Source organism: Camellia sinensis, chromosome 2, assembly GCF_055761805.1.
Source record: "Camellia sinensis isolate YWXY chromosome 2, ASM5576180v1, whole genome shotgun sequence".
Taxonomy (NCBI): Eukaryota; Viridiplantae; Streptophyta; class Magnoliopsida; order Ericales; family Theaceae; genus Camellia; species Camellia sinensis.
The window spans coordinates 49210202-49223948 of NC_138962.1; positions in this window are offsets into that span (position 1 = coordinate 49210202).

The following is a 13747-nucleotide window of genomic DNA, read 5'->3' on the forward strand; positions in this document are numbered from 1 at the left end:
CTTCGAGGTCAAATACAATTTTCGGTGCTTAACAGCCCATTTCCGGGACCCCGAACCGCGTGTTTTGGCTCCGGAACATTCGTTTTGCAACGGTTTTCGCTCATTTTTGGCAGGTACCTCTGTTTTATCACAGGGAAGGTCACTGAAGGGTGGGAGGCCAGCAATTGTTGCAGCAACCAATTATTTCTCTTCCGGAGCCTCCCGGCGCCCGTTTTTCGCACTTCCGGGCTAATGTTGAATACCTTAGAGCTAGCGTTGCCAACTTTCAACCACATATCTGTGATCTACACATCTGGGAGGCCACTAAAAGTTGGTGGTCGGCCATTAAGGTCACCTGACCCTTTTGACCCCTTTCTTCCGGGCTAATGTTGAACCCCTTGGACCTTTTTTCTTGAACTTTGAACCACATATCTGTGATGTACACACCTGAGAGGCCCCTAAAAGTTCATGGCCGGCCAGTAAGTCAACTTGACCCTTTTGACCCCCTCTTTCCGAGCCATTGTTGAACCCCTTGGGCCCACTTTCTTGGAATTTCAATTACATAGTTGTGTTGTACACACATAGGGCTACCTCCCCAATACCTGGCCGGCCAGAAAAGCTTGTTGACCCTTTTGACCCCTAGCCGGCCGGCTAGGGGGTGTGGCCGGCCGGCCACCTCCAGCAAAAGTGAGCGGCCGGCCGTGCTCCCCTCACTGTACCCCTTCCAGCTGTGGGGCAATATCCCCCAGATATTTTCTGTATCTGGGGGATATTTTGGGAGAGAGTTATGCTCTCCATTTCACCCCCCTTTTACACCCCTTTCTTGACCTTATAACCAGCTGAGGGTCTTCTTCTTTAGGGTTAGAAAATTTCCTCTCCAAGCACAAACCCTAAACTCCATTGTCTTCTTCTTCAATTCTTCAAAAAACCCTAAGTCCATAACCTTCATTCCTTCTACACCACCAAGCTCTACCACCACCATCTCATTTCCAGCAGCAAGGAGGGATTCTTGAAGGCTAAAGAAGCTGAAAATCAACCCAAGAAGCAACAAAAGCTTGGATCTTCAAGGGTAAGTTACACTTTGATCCTTTTGACCCTTTTCCTTGAGCTATTTCTAAGCCTCATCTCTTTTTGGTTTCAAGCTTCGGCCCTAACTGAAAAGGGCCATATTTTGAGCTCATCTTCACTTCTCATTAAGGGCTCAACCCTGTTTGAGCCCTCCATAATACACTTACTTCATTGATCATCTTGTATGTCATAGTTTTGCATGCTATTTTTGACCCATGAGCAATTTATTTTCGAGCATGTTGTAAACTGATATGAGGCATATTTTGAGCCCCTCTTCAACATTGGAGAAGGGCTCAACATTGTTTGGTGTTTCCATATGTCACTTGTAGTTATATCTCCTATTTGGCCCAATTTTTGCATAAATTAGTAGCCCTCTTTGCTTCTGTTTTTGGACCTTCGTCCGAACTGAGAGTGGTCTTATTTTGGCCTATACTTCATGTTTCATTCACACTTTTTTTCTGTTTGGTGATTATTTTATATACTTCATGTTATAGCACCTTTTGAGCCTTGTTTTGCATCACATTTTTAGCATATTTGTATACTGATTTGAGGTCTGCCATATACTGTAAATATTCATATTTTTGGTTCATCTTCAATGTTATAGAAGGAAATTTTTCAGTTTGAGTTTTGCTTATACCACTTGCTTCATTACCCCTCTTTTGGCCCCTATTCTTGCATGCTATTTTTGCCATACCTATACTTGCTGTTTGGCCATGTTTATAACTATGAAAGTGCATATTTTGGGACTGTCTAGCTTCTGTCTTTGCATTGCATGTCCATATTGTGCATGTTTGGCATGGCTATAGGCCATTTCGGGTGCCTATTGTTGCATTTCGGGACAATTTCATGCATTCGGTATCATTTCGCTACATTTCGGGACTGTTTTTCCCCATATTTTGTTGCTGAAATTCTGTTAGTATGCTTGCATATCATTTTTGCCATGTTGCATCGCATATCGTCATCGCCTCGGTTTGCGTGCCCGTGTGCACGCATTTCGAGGCACTCCTTTTTTTATCCGACGGCATCCGATGTGAGTGTGGCTGAGGCTCACTCATGTTGGTATAAGCCCATTTGTCATTTTCATGTCATTTTAGCATCGCCTCGGTTTGCGTGCCCGTGTGCACGCATTTCGAGGCACTCTATTTTTATCCGACGGCATCCGATGTGAGTGTGGCTAAGGCTCACTCATGTTGGTATAAGCCCATTTGTCATTTCCATGTCATTTTAGCATCGCCTCGGTTTGCGTGCCCGTGTGCACGCATTTCGAGGCACTCCATTTTTTATCCGACGGCATCCGATGTGAGTGTGGCTGAGGCTCACTCATGTTGGTATAAGCCCATTTGTCATTTTCATGTCATTTTAGCATCGCCTCGGTTTGCGTGCCCGTGTGCACGCATTTCGAGGCACTCTATTTTTATCCGACGGCATCCGATGTGAGTGTGGCTGAGGCTCACTCATGTTGGTATAAGCCCATTTGCCATTTCCATGTCATTTTAGCATCGCCTCGGTTTGCGTGCCCGTGTGCACGCATTTCGAGGCACTCTATTTTTTATTCGACGGCATCCGATGTGAGTGTGGCTGAGGCTCACTCATGTTGGTATAAGCCCATTTGTCATTTCCATGTCATTTTAGCATCGCCTCGGTTTGCGTGCCCGTGTGCACGCATTTCGAGGCACTCCATTTTTATCCGACGGCATCCGATGTGAGTGTGGCTGAGGCTCACTCATGTTGGTATAAGCCCATTTGTCATTTCCATGTCATTTTAGCATCGCCTCGGTTTACGTGCCCGTGTGCACGCATTTCGAGGCACTCCATTTTTATCCGACGGCATCCGATGTGAGTGTGGCTGAGGCTCACTCATGTTGGTATGAGCCCATTTCTCATTTTCACCGCATTTATCATCGCCTCGATTTGCGTGCCCGTGTGCACGCACTTCGAGGCATCTCATTTTCATTGTATCTGTCATCGCCTCGGTTTGCGTGCCCGTGTGCACGTACTTCGAGGCATCTCATTCTCATTGTCATTTTATCATCGCCTCGGTTTGCGTGCCCGTGTGCACGCACTTCGAGGCATCTCATTTTCATTGTATCCGTCACTTTCTCGGTTTGCGTGTCTGTGTGCACGCATTTCGAGGCATCTCACTTCCATAGCATTCTGTATGTTAGGATTATATCTTAGTTGCATTTCATGCATATCATGCATATTGCATCATGTCCGGAATAGGAATTAGCCCGGGCACGGGAAACGAGGTACATTTCGTACTCCGAGTGACGGAATGTGTCTCGATTCCCCCAGTCACCGACACTCCGGATTATCCATGATGGAGTTAGGTTTTAGCTGTAGTTTCATGTGCATTCATCCTATATTGAGTTGTGCATTTCGACTCCTCGACCATCATGCCTCGGTATGCGTGATTGGTGGCACGAGGATCGAGACATGCATATATTTGTGCAAATACATTGCTATGCCCCTTTCCTGCTCTCTGTTGCAGCAAAATCAGGAATCAGCAACTTTTTGGGAATTGGCACGCATTTCAAGAGCAAGTGTAAACAGAGGCTAATTGGGGCATTCCGGTGGATTTCCGCGCAAGACAATCCGGACATGCATCATCCATCAAAAGCAAGGCAGTCCCTGGCATGCACGCCAGTTTTATTTGCTTTCTTAGTTAATTCATTAATTAATTAGAACTTTGTAATATTTCGGACTGTAATATTCTTTTATTCGGGACTGTAACATTTGGACTGTATATTTATTTGGACCCTCCGAGTGAGGGCATAACTGTAATAAGTGTGCGTGTGTGTGATGTATGTCTTCCAACCCCACGTCTTTCTCCCTTTTATTTATCCGCTTATGATGGTTAGATTAGGGCATATTTAAATTAGCATACAGTATGACAGCATGTTTGCATCATTCATCTGTATTGCATACACCGAGCTCGGCGCACCATACTAACTGCATCGTACTTTCAATTCCAAATTGAATACATGGTAGTTGTAGCATTTCATATACTATCTTAGAATAGCCGAGCCTGCCATAGTTGCATTTTTGCATGTGTTGCATTAAGCATTTCTGTATACTTAGGATTCATGCATGATTTCTAATGTAATTCTTTGTTTTGGCTTGGAGTACCCGGTAAGTTTTATGCTTTAGCATCCTTGCATGCGTGTGAATGTTGCCATGAATAGCATGCTTACCATGAGGCTATGTGCTTACATGATTTAACTGCCTGAATGCCTGTGGGTGAAGGTCGGGTTATCTGAATTGGAATAAATCATCAAATGTTTTAAGCCTACCTGCGGGTAGCAAACCGTTTTCAAAAACAAACAAGAAGTGTTTTGTTCCAATCCAGGCGACCTGGTCTATATTTATATGCTGTGCGCATCACATAGTAACCTAGGCTAATAACCGGTACAAGAACTCACAATGTTTTCAAAAATTGATATCATGGTTAGTAGAGGCCGGTCTATGACCGGGCGAGCGGGGGTGCTCACGAAGTGACCTTCCCCAATCGTACCCAAGTTCCCGAGCCGAGGCAACTTTGGTGATGACGGACACGTGGCCTTTTGGCACCGAGTCAGGGTTTCCTAAATTTCCCAAAACAAAATATTTAGGTGGCGACTCTGTATCTGGCAAAGCAGTCCATGTTTGGCACTTCTTTCAAAAATCTGTTTTTCTCAAAAACGATTTGCCGGATTTGGACTCTTTGGTTCAGACTTAGAACCGTGACTGACGAAAGTCGAGTCCGAGCTGTAGCGAGGTCCCCCGCGGCCCTGTTACAGCAGCCTTCTTCATCTCGTCCTTCCAAACGTGCCCGATCTACATCGACCGAACAACAACTTGTCGATGAGGTTGAATCCATCCCCCAAAGTCCTCAACCTGCCCTCCAACCGGAGCGAACTGACCGAGCTGAATCTCCGAAATGGGCTCCGCCGCTGACCTTCAATGACCGAGACATCAAAGCTACTGACTCGGTTGTGGTTGAGAAAGATCACCAATTGGCCTTTAACCTGGCCAAAAGTGTGTGCCTCCCCAAGGACATGGAGCACCACTTAAAGCAATTAAACACCGAAATGAAGTCAATTCGGTCCACATCGAAGTCCATGATCTTGGTAAGTAGCTCTGTCCGTTTCTTTTGTTTAATTTCCAACTTTTACTTCGGCTTAAGAGAAGTCTTTATTTTGTCAGGCCTTACAGAAGAACAACATTACTTACAAGAAAGTCCAAGAACTCAGAAAAGCCTCAAGGCAGGCAATGGCTGAGGCCGAAGCAAAAGCAGCCGAGCTAGAAGAAGCCGAAAAGAAAATGGCCGAGCTACAAGCGGAGAACGGCCGTCTTGTCGATCTGGTTAGTTCGGCGGACGCAGAAAGGCAGAAAGCGGCCATTGCTATGAAGGACAAATATCTGCGGGAGTTGGTGAAGCTTGAGAAGAGAAAAGACACCGAAATAACTTTACTCAAAAAGAGCGCAGAGGAAGCCGAAAAGGAGGGGTACAAGCGAGGTTACAAGGAGGCAGAAGACGCCTATGTCAAACAATGCGACGCCGCCAAGGAGCTGTTCTTCAAGTGCGGCTGGAGGGCGGCTGTGGAGAAGCTCGGTCATGATCAACAGACCGAGGTCTTCGACCCTCCAGCTTACTTTATACCGAAGTCCCTTGCGGAGTATGCAGCCGCCTTGCAACAAGAGTTTCTGGAGGACTCAGATTCTGATGACTCCTCTGCTCCTGAAGACATTCCGGTTGTTAGTGCAGACCCATCACTTCGGTTAGAGCCCATGGTAGAGGACCCACCTGTAGGTCAGCCAAATGAAACCGTGGTTCCAACCGAAACCATCCTGGCAACCGAGAGTGAACTTCCTCTTGAGACCGGTCTTCAAGTTAATGGTGATGCGGCTTTTGACGCCGAAATTGAAGAACTTTTTTCCTGATTTTTTCTTCTTTTCTTTGTTGCTTTTTGCCGTTGTAACCGAACTATGAACCTCCTTTGTAATAGTTTCAATGAATGAAAAATTTTGCTTCAACTCTTGTTCCGGTTCTGATATGTATGTCTGCATTTGTAATGTCTTCTATTTACTCCAACTTTTATTTCAGTTTTATCTGGTTAAACTATGCTTACTAGCCAACCACTCCTTAGCCGATACAATCACTTCGGCTGAGGAGTACAAAGTGTTTAATCCAGCCAATCCAATTTCAGCCATACCCTTACTATGGCTGAAGAGTAACAAGAGTTGGTTTATTCCAGCCAACCACTCTTCAGCCTTGCACTTACTTCGGCTGAAGAGTAACAAGAGTCGGTTTATTCCAGCCAACCACTCTTCAGCCATGCACTTACTTCGGCTGAAGAGTAAAGTGTGTTGGTTTATTCCAGCCAACCACTCTTCAGCCTTGCACTTACTTCGGCTGAAGAGTAACAAGTGTTGGTTTATTCCAGCCAACCACTCTTCAGCCATGCACTTACTTCGGCTGAAGAGTAAAGTGTGTTGGTTTATTCCAGCCAACCACTCTTCAGCCTTGCACTTACTTCGGCTGAAGAGTAACAAGTGTTGGTTTATTCCAGCCAACCATTGAAGTTAGTTTTTTCAGCTAACTTATAGTATTTGGTTATTCCGACCAAATGTCCTGCAGCCTGGATCCTTATCCTGGGCTTAGGAAGGGTGTTGGTTTATTCCAGCCAACCACTCTTTAGCCATACCCTTACTTCGGCTGAAGAGAAAAAAGAGTTGGTTTATTCCAGCCAACCTCTAAGTTAGTTTTTCCGGCTAACTTAGAACAATGTTTGGTTATTCCGACCAAAACGTCCTGCAGCCTGGATCCTTATCCTGGGCTTAGGAAGGGTGTTGGTTTAATCCCGCCAACCTCTAAGTTAGTTTTTCCAGCTAACTTAGAATAGAATGCTTGCAATATACTTAATCTTTACTAAAGCTAACTTTTACAAGGAACAACTTGTGCTAAAAGAATTTCTTATTTTATTGAAGGAAGAAAAAATTACATATGTTTGAAAAAGAAAAGCTAAAAGTAAAATAACTTGAGATTGGCCGTATTCCATGGCCTAGGGATTGCCTTGCCATCCTCGTCTTCTAGGTGGTATGCCCCTTTGCCTGCTAACCCAACCACCTTATAAGGACCTTCCCAATTTGGGCCTAACTTGCCTTCTCCTAGGATCAAGGTGTTTCCCATTACTTTGCATAGTACCCAATCCCCAATCTTGAATTGTCTTGGATGCACCTTTTTGCTGTATTTTCTGATTAACTCTCGTTGGTATGAGGCGATGTGGACTAGTGCTCTTTCTCTTCTTTCTTCTGCAAGGTCGAGTTCTAAGGCTATGGTTTCTCCATTTAAGTCTGGATCAAAATTTTCGCTTCGAATTGTGAGGAGGCCGACTTCTAGTGGGATCACTGCTTCTATTCCATAGGCCAAGGAGAATGGTGTTTCTCCAGTTGATCGCCGAGGCGTAGTGCGGTAAGCCCATAAGACGTGAGGAAGTTCGTCTGCCCACTTGCCTTTTGCTTTCTCTAGCCTTTTCTTTAGTCCATCCAAGACGACTTTATTTGATGCCTCAGCCTGCCCATTTGCTTGAGGATATGCCGGTGTAGAATTGTAGAACTCTATCTTGTATTCTTCACAAAAGCTTCTAAAGATTCTGCCGTCGAACTGAGTTCATTGTCTGAGATCAGTGCTTTTGGTATACCAAACCGAGTGATGATATTCTGCCAAACAAACTTCTTCACGTCTTTTTCTTTGATTGACGCCAATGCTTCTGCTTCCACCCACTTTGTGAAGTAGTTTGTTGCTGCGAGAAAGAATTTTCTGCCCCCGGGCGCTGTTGGAAGTGGTCCTACTATGTCTAAGCCCCACATTGCGAAAGGTCATGGGCTAGTTAATGATAGGAGTTCTCTTGCTGGTTGACGTATTTGGTGCGCGAATTTTTGGCATTTCTCACACTTTTTCACATATTTTTCTGAGTCTGCTTGCATATATGGCCACCAATATCCTTGCGAAATAGCTCTGTAAGCGAGCGACCTTCCCCCTTGATGACTTCCACACACCCCTTCGTGTATTTCGAACAAGAATGCTTCTACTTTGCTGGGATGAACGCACTTGAGGTAAGGTCCAGAGAATGACTTCTTGTATAATGCCAAAGATGGAGATAGCCAAAATCGCTGCGACTTTGCCCTTATTTTGTTGGCTTCTTTTTTCTCTTCTGGTAGGATGCCGTCTTTCAGGAACAGGATGATGGGATCCGTCCAAGAAGGGCCTAATTCTGCGCAACATACTTCTTCTGCTTCGGGGTCTTCTATGCTTGGTCTTGGTAAGAAGTCGATGAGTAATGGATGAGGGATTGATGTATCTGCCATTGAGGCAAGGCCTGCTAGTTCGTCCGCTCGGCTGTTTTCCTCCCTGCCAATTTGTTCTATTCTTACTACATCAAACTTCTTGATCTCTGTTCTGACTAACTCTTGGTACTTGGCCATTCTGTCATCCTTTGCTTCGTATTCGCCAGAAATTTGGTTTACCACCAGCAGATAGTCACTGTATACCATTAGTTCGGTGGCCTTCATGTAGTATGCCGACTTGAGTCCTGCGAGAAGCACCTCATACTCCGCTTCATTGTTGGATGCTGGGAAGCCAAGGTTGATTGCTTGCTCTACAACCAGGCCGTCTGGAGATATGAGGACTATGCCAAGCCCTGCACCATGTCGGTTGGATGCTCCATCGACAAAGAGCTTCCACATTTCTCCAACGAATAACTTCCAGCAAGTGGAAGGATCAGATGATGTCGTGGGGTCTAGAATGGTGTTTTCTTCAAGGTCCACGTTGGCTGTCTGCCCTTCGTCCTCTGTTTAAACTGTTGGTGAGCCTTTGTTTGTCTCTTCCTTGTTGTCCTTAGTATGGTCTGCCTTGGTGCTTGATTGACTACCTTCTACTAGGGGTTGCGCTATTCCAGCGTCAACTTCCGTCCCTAGTTCGGTTGTGTCGGTTAGGTCGACTGGGCAGATATGATGACTTCCAGGAGTAAACTCTGCGACGAAGTCTGCCAAAGACTGGGCTTTTATTGCGGTCTTGGGTTGGAACTTGATGTCGAATTGTCCCAACTCTACTGCCCACTTCAAAATTCACCCACTAAAGTTTGCTCTTTCAAACAGAGCTTTTAGTGGAAAGGCTGTGAGGACGACTATGGTGTGGGCATGAAAGTAGTGCGCCAATTTCCTGGAGGCCATCATTAATGCTAATGCTAGTTTCTCCAAGGGCAAGTATCTTGTTTCGGCTCCCAACAATGTCTTGCTGACATAAAAGATGGGCAAGTGTTGTATTCCTTCTGTACGAACCAACACTACGCTGACTGCGTGCTGAGAGACTGCCAGGTACAAAAAGAGTTCTTCACCAGGTACTGGAGTAACAAGTAGTGGTGGGGAAGACATGTACTCCTTCAAGCTTTCCAGAGCTCGGTCGCATTCTTCATCCCATTCAAACTTGGCTTTTAAAGCTTGGAAGAATGGTCGTAGTCTGTCTGATGACCTGCTTATGAACCGGTTGAGCGCAGCTGCCATACCAGTGAGATGCTGGACTTCTTTGACTGAGTTTGGTCTCTCCAATTCCTGGATTGCTTTAATCTGAGATGGGTCTGCTTCTATACCTCGGTTGGTTACCAGGAAGCCCAAGAATTTTCCAGATCCAACTCCAAATGCGCATTTGGACGCATTGAGGCGCAACTTGTGTTTCTTCAGGATCTGGAACATCTCGTCTAGATCTTTAAGATGGTCATTCTCATCCTTGCTTTTGACCACCATGTCGTCGATGTAAGCCTCCATTGTTCTGCCTAACAACGGTTCAAACATCTTGGTGACCATCCGTTGGAATGTCGCCCCTGCGTTCTTTAGGCCAAAGGGCATGACCCTGTAGCAATATAATCCCCTTGGTGTCGTGAAGGATGTGACCTCCTGGTCTGGTTCATGCATGGCGATCTGGTGGTAGCCTCTGTATGCATCCAGAAAGCTAAGTCGGTTATGCCCTGCCGTTAGGTCCACCAGTTGATCTATCCTTGGTAGAGGAAAGCTATCTTTAGGGCACGCCTTGTTGACTGTTTTGTAGTCGACGCAGACACGCCATTTACCATTCTTCTTTGGCACTACAACTGTGTTGGAGATCCATCTTGGGTAGTGCACTTCTCTTATTGGTCCTGCCTCTAGCAGGTTGCCTACCTCTTCTGCCACTATTTCGGCGTGGTGGAGTGCCGATCTGCGTGTGCGTTGAATGACTGGTCTGGCGGATGGGTGGACATTGAGTTGGTGACTGATGAAGTTTGGGTCAATACCTGGCATGTCGTAGGGTGTCCAGGCAAACACTTCGATATTAGAGGTCAAGAATTCCAAGACCTCTAATCTCTCAGTGCTGGACAATGATGAGCCAAGCAAGAAGAACTTATCCGGGTTCTTCTCATCTATTTTTACCTCCACCAAGTCCTCCACCGCTTTCTGATCAGCCTCTTTGCCGACGTCCGCGAATAGTTCATTACTTTCTGGTTCTTCCACCGAATGAACGTATCCTTTGGCAGCTCGGCTTCCATTCGCTGTGGCGAAGCATTGTTTTGACATGATCTGATCACCATAGACTTCTTCAATTATGCCGGTGTCGTTGGGGAACCGCATTACCTGATGGTAAGACGACGCTACCGAACGCATGGCATGCAGCCATGTTCTGCCCAAGATGATGTTGTATGTGGAGGGGACCTTCAATACCCAGAACTCCACTTGTTTTGTTACACTCCCTGCTCTGACTGGAAGGATTATTTTGCCGACAGGCCACTCTGGCATGGAGTTGAATCCAATCAGGGGAGAAACTGCAGGCGCCAAGTCTTTGTCTTGCAGCTTCAGTTGCTTGAATGTGTCGTAGTACATGATCTCACATGAACTACCCTGGTCAATCAGAATCCGCTTGACGTCAAAATCCTTGACTCGGAGAGTGACGACCAGCGCATCATTGTGAGGACAGTATATTCGATCCAAGTCCTTATCCGAAAAGGACATGACATTTGTTGCCTCTGTTTTCCCCTTCTTGGTAGCAGGTTGGGTACTTAACACTTCCCTAAAGTGCTCAGCCTTCTTGATTGATCCCCTGAGCTCGCATACACGCTCAGGTTCGAAGACTCCATGTATTACATTGATGATACCCTGAGGCGGTGCATCGATTGTCATTCTGTTGGGATGGTCATTATGATCTTGGGGGGCCGGTTGCGTCCCTCCTTCAATGTATTTGTCCAAGTGGCCTGCTGCCACCAATTCTTCCAAGTGCTGTCTCAGTGGCGTGCAATTCTCAGTTCGGTGCCCCTTTTCTTTGTGGAAGGTGCACCGTGATCTATCGTCGTAATTTTTCTGAGCTTCCCCTAGCTTGGCTGGCCACTTGACAAAAGGCTCATCTTTTATTTCGCTCAGAATCCGATATATTGGTTTTTTGAACACCGTTGTTATGGCAGTGCGGATTCTCAACCATCTTTTGTCTGGGTCTTCTCCGTTATCTCGTCTGCCACGCCCGTTTTTATTCTGCCGATCTACTGTATTGACCTTTGCTGAGGTCTTCTTTTCTGGTACTGTGGTTGCACTAGATTTTGCTTTTGCACGTGCGCCATCCTCTTCTACCCTGATGTGCTGATGCACTCTTTCCATCAGGGCCTCCATGGTGAGAGGTGGCGTCATGGTAATCGAATCCCTTAGTCTGTTCCCTACTGGTGGGCCTCTTTTATATTGTGCAATGGCTAGATTGGTGGGGCAGTCTCCAATCTAGTTGAATGTCTCCCAGTAGCGACTGTTGTAAGATCTGAGGGTCTCTTTTTCACCCATGTCGATGGAGAGTAACTGGTCTATCTCCACCGGTGTTTTTGTGTTTGTTCGAAACCTTGTTACGAACGCTTCTGCCAATTGGGCCCAGGAGGCTATGCTGCCCTCTGGGAGCTTTTCGAACCAAGTCAAGCCTAGGTCGCCAAGGCTTGACGGGAAGAGTATACACATCAAGGCCTCGTTTCGCCTGTACACAGCCATGACTTGGCAAAAGTGACTCAAGTGTGAGTACGGGTCCGTCTTCCCTTCATATGTAGTGAATTTCGGCTGAAGGAAGCCTGATGGTAGGGGCGCGTTTTTAATTGCGGGAACAAACGGCGAAGTCTGTAGTCTTGCCAATGCTTTGTCCGTTGGTTCGTAGGCCGGTTGCGGTATTGGCATTCCAACCTCGACGCTTCCATGCGTCCGAGGAGCCAACCGTTGTAAGGCCGAGACTCGGTGTGGATCCCTTGCCCTGGCATCCTCCTTGTAACGTGCTTTTTCTTCGAGCACGGTTCGTAAGTCGGATGACCTGGGCAGCTCTGTTTGTCTAGATCTGGTTTGGTGTGAATGTGAAGGCCAATACGTGCTTTCTTCAGTGTATGATCTTTCGGATCTCGTCCTCTCAGACCTGGAGTGACGAGTTCTGGAAGATAAGGAATGAGTGTCGCCTGTCCTGAGGCTTCTGCTCTCTCCTTGGGAGGGTGTAGTATTCCTACTACGATTCTCTGAGTGGCGAGGGGGCGTCTTGTGCTTGCGCCCTCCCCTGTCGCCACGTCTTTAGTCTTCATCTGGTGTTTTAATGCTTCCATGTCCGCCGCCATCTTCCGAATTAGTTCATCTTGTTCCTTCACGCGATCTTCCAAGGCTTGAGGATCAATCCTCCTCTTTTGCCTGTCAGGACTTTGAGAGTGACGAGGGCTGCTATTCCGCCTTCCCCTGCCACTCCTCCTGGAGTTATGTTGTCGGGGCTCCAGATCTGCCATAGGAGGGACAGAGGGTAATCCTTCTCGCCTTGCACCCCCGTCTGGAGTTAGCCCGTCGACGGCGGACTGCGGTAGTTCTTCAATGTGTGCCATTGATTTGAGAAAAGGAGAAGCTTAGTCAAGAGGTTTTTGTTCTTGTCTGTTTTTCCCACAGACGGCGCCAATTGTACGGGGAGGAAATAATTCTCCTCGTATAATCCTGTTGACCAAGTCCACGCTCCTCCGTACGACGTCGCTTTGTCACCTGAAAACACAAACGTGAGCTAGCCGGCGGGTGTGTGCCGGAAACCTCTCCGATGCCTAAGTCAGAGAACTTGACAAGTAGACAAAGTTCTAAGTTTTCAGAAAGGTTGTGTTCAATTACCTCATCCAAGGTGATGTTTGTGAGCTTTTATAAGTTTCCCATGGCACAATCCTAGTAGGACTTGTATTTCTCCATGCAGAGTCCTCCTAGGATTCATACTCCTAAGGATAATGCTTATCCTTTTACACCCTCCCCCACTGCTTAAACCAAGTGGGATGGTTTTCTCCATGGCCGAATTACCATTTGACCGAAGTAACACTGGCTATGCTGAGCCACAGAGAAGACCGAACTATCCTTAGCTCGGTTTTCTCCTCCAACTCCTTATCTTGGCTTTCCCCCATTCAACCATGATGCGTTTAGACCAAGCTTCTGAGTAGCAAGCTCTGGCCGATCTGACCACAATACACCGCGACCGGATTAACTCCGAGACCGGACTAACTCTAGTTAGGAACTAACCGTGAGGCCGGACTAACATCAAGTTACCTCCAGACCGGAGTAGCTTTATACCATCTAGGGCCGAAGCAATTACACTTCTCCTAGGCCGGAGTAACCATACCTCTCCTGGGCCGGAGTAACTATGCTTCTTCTGGACCGGAATATCATT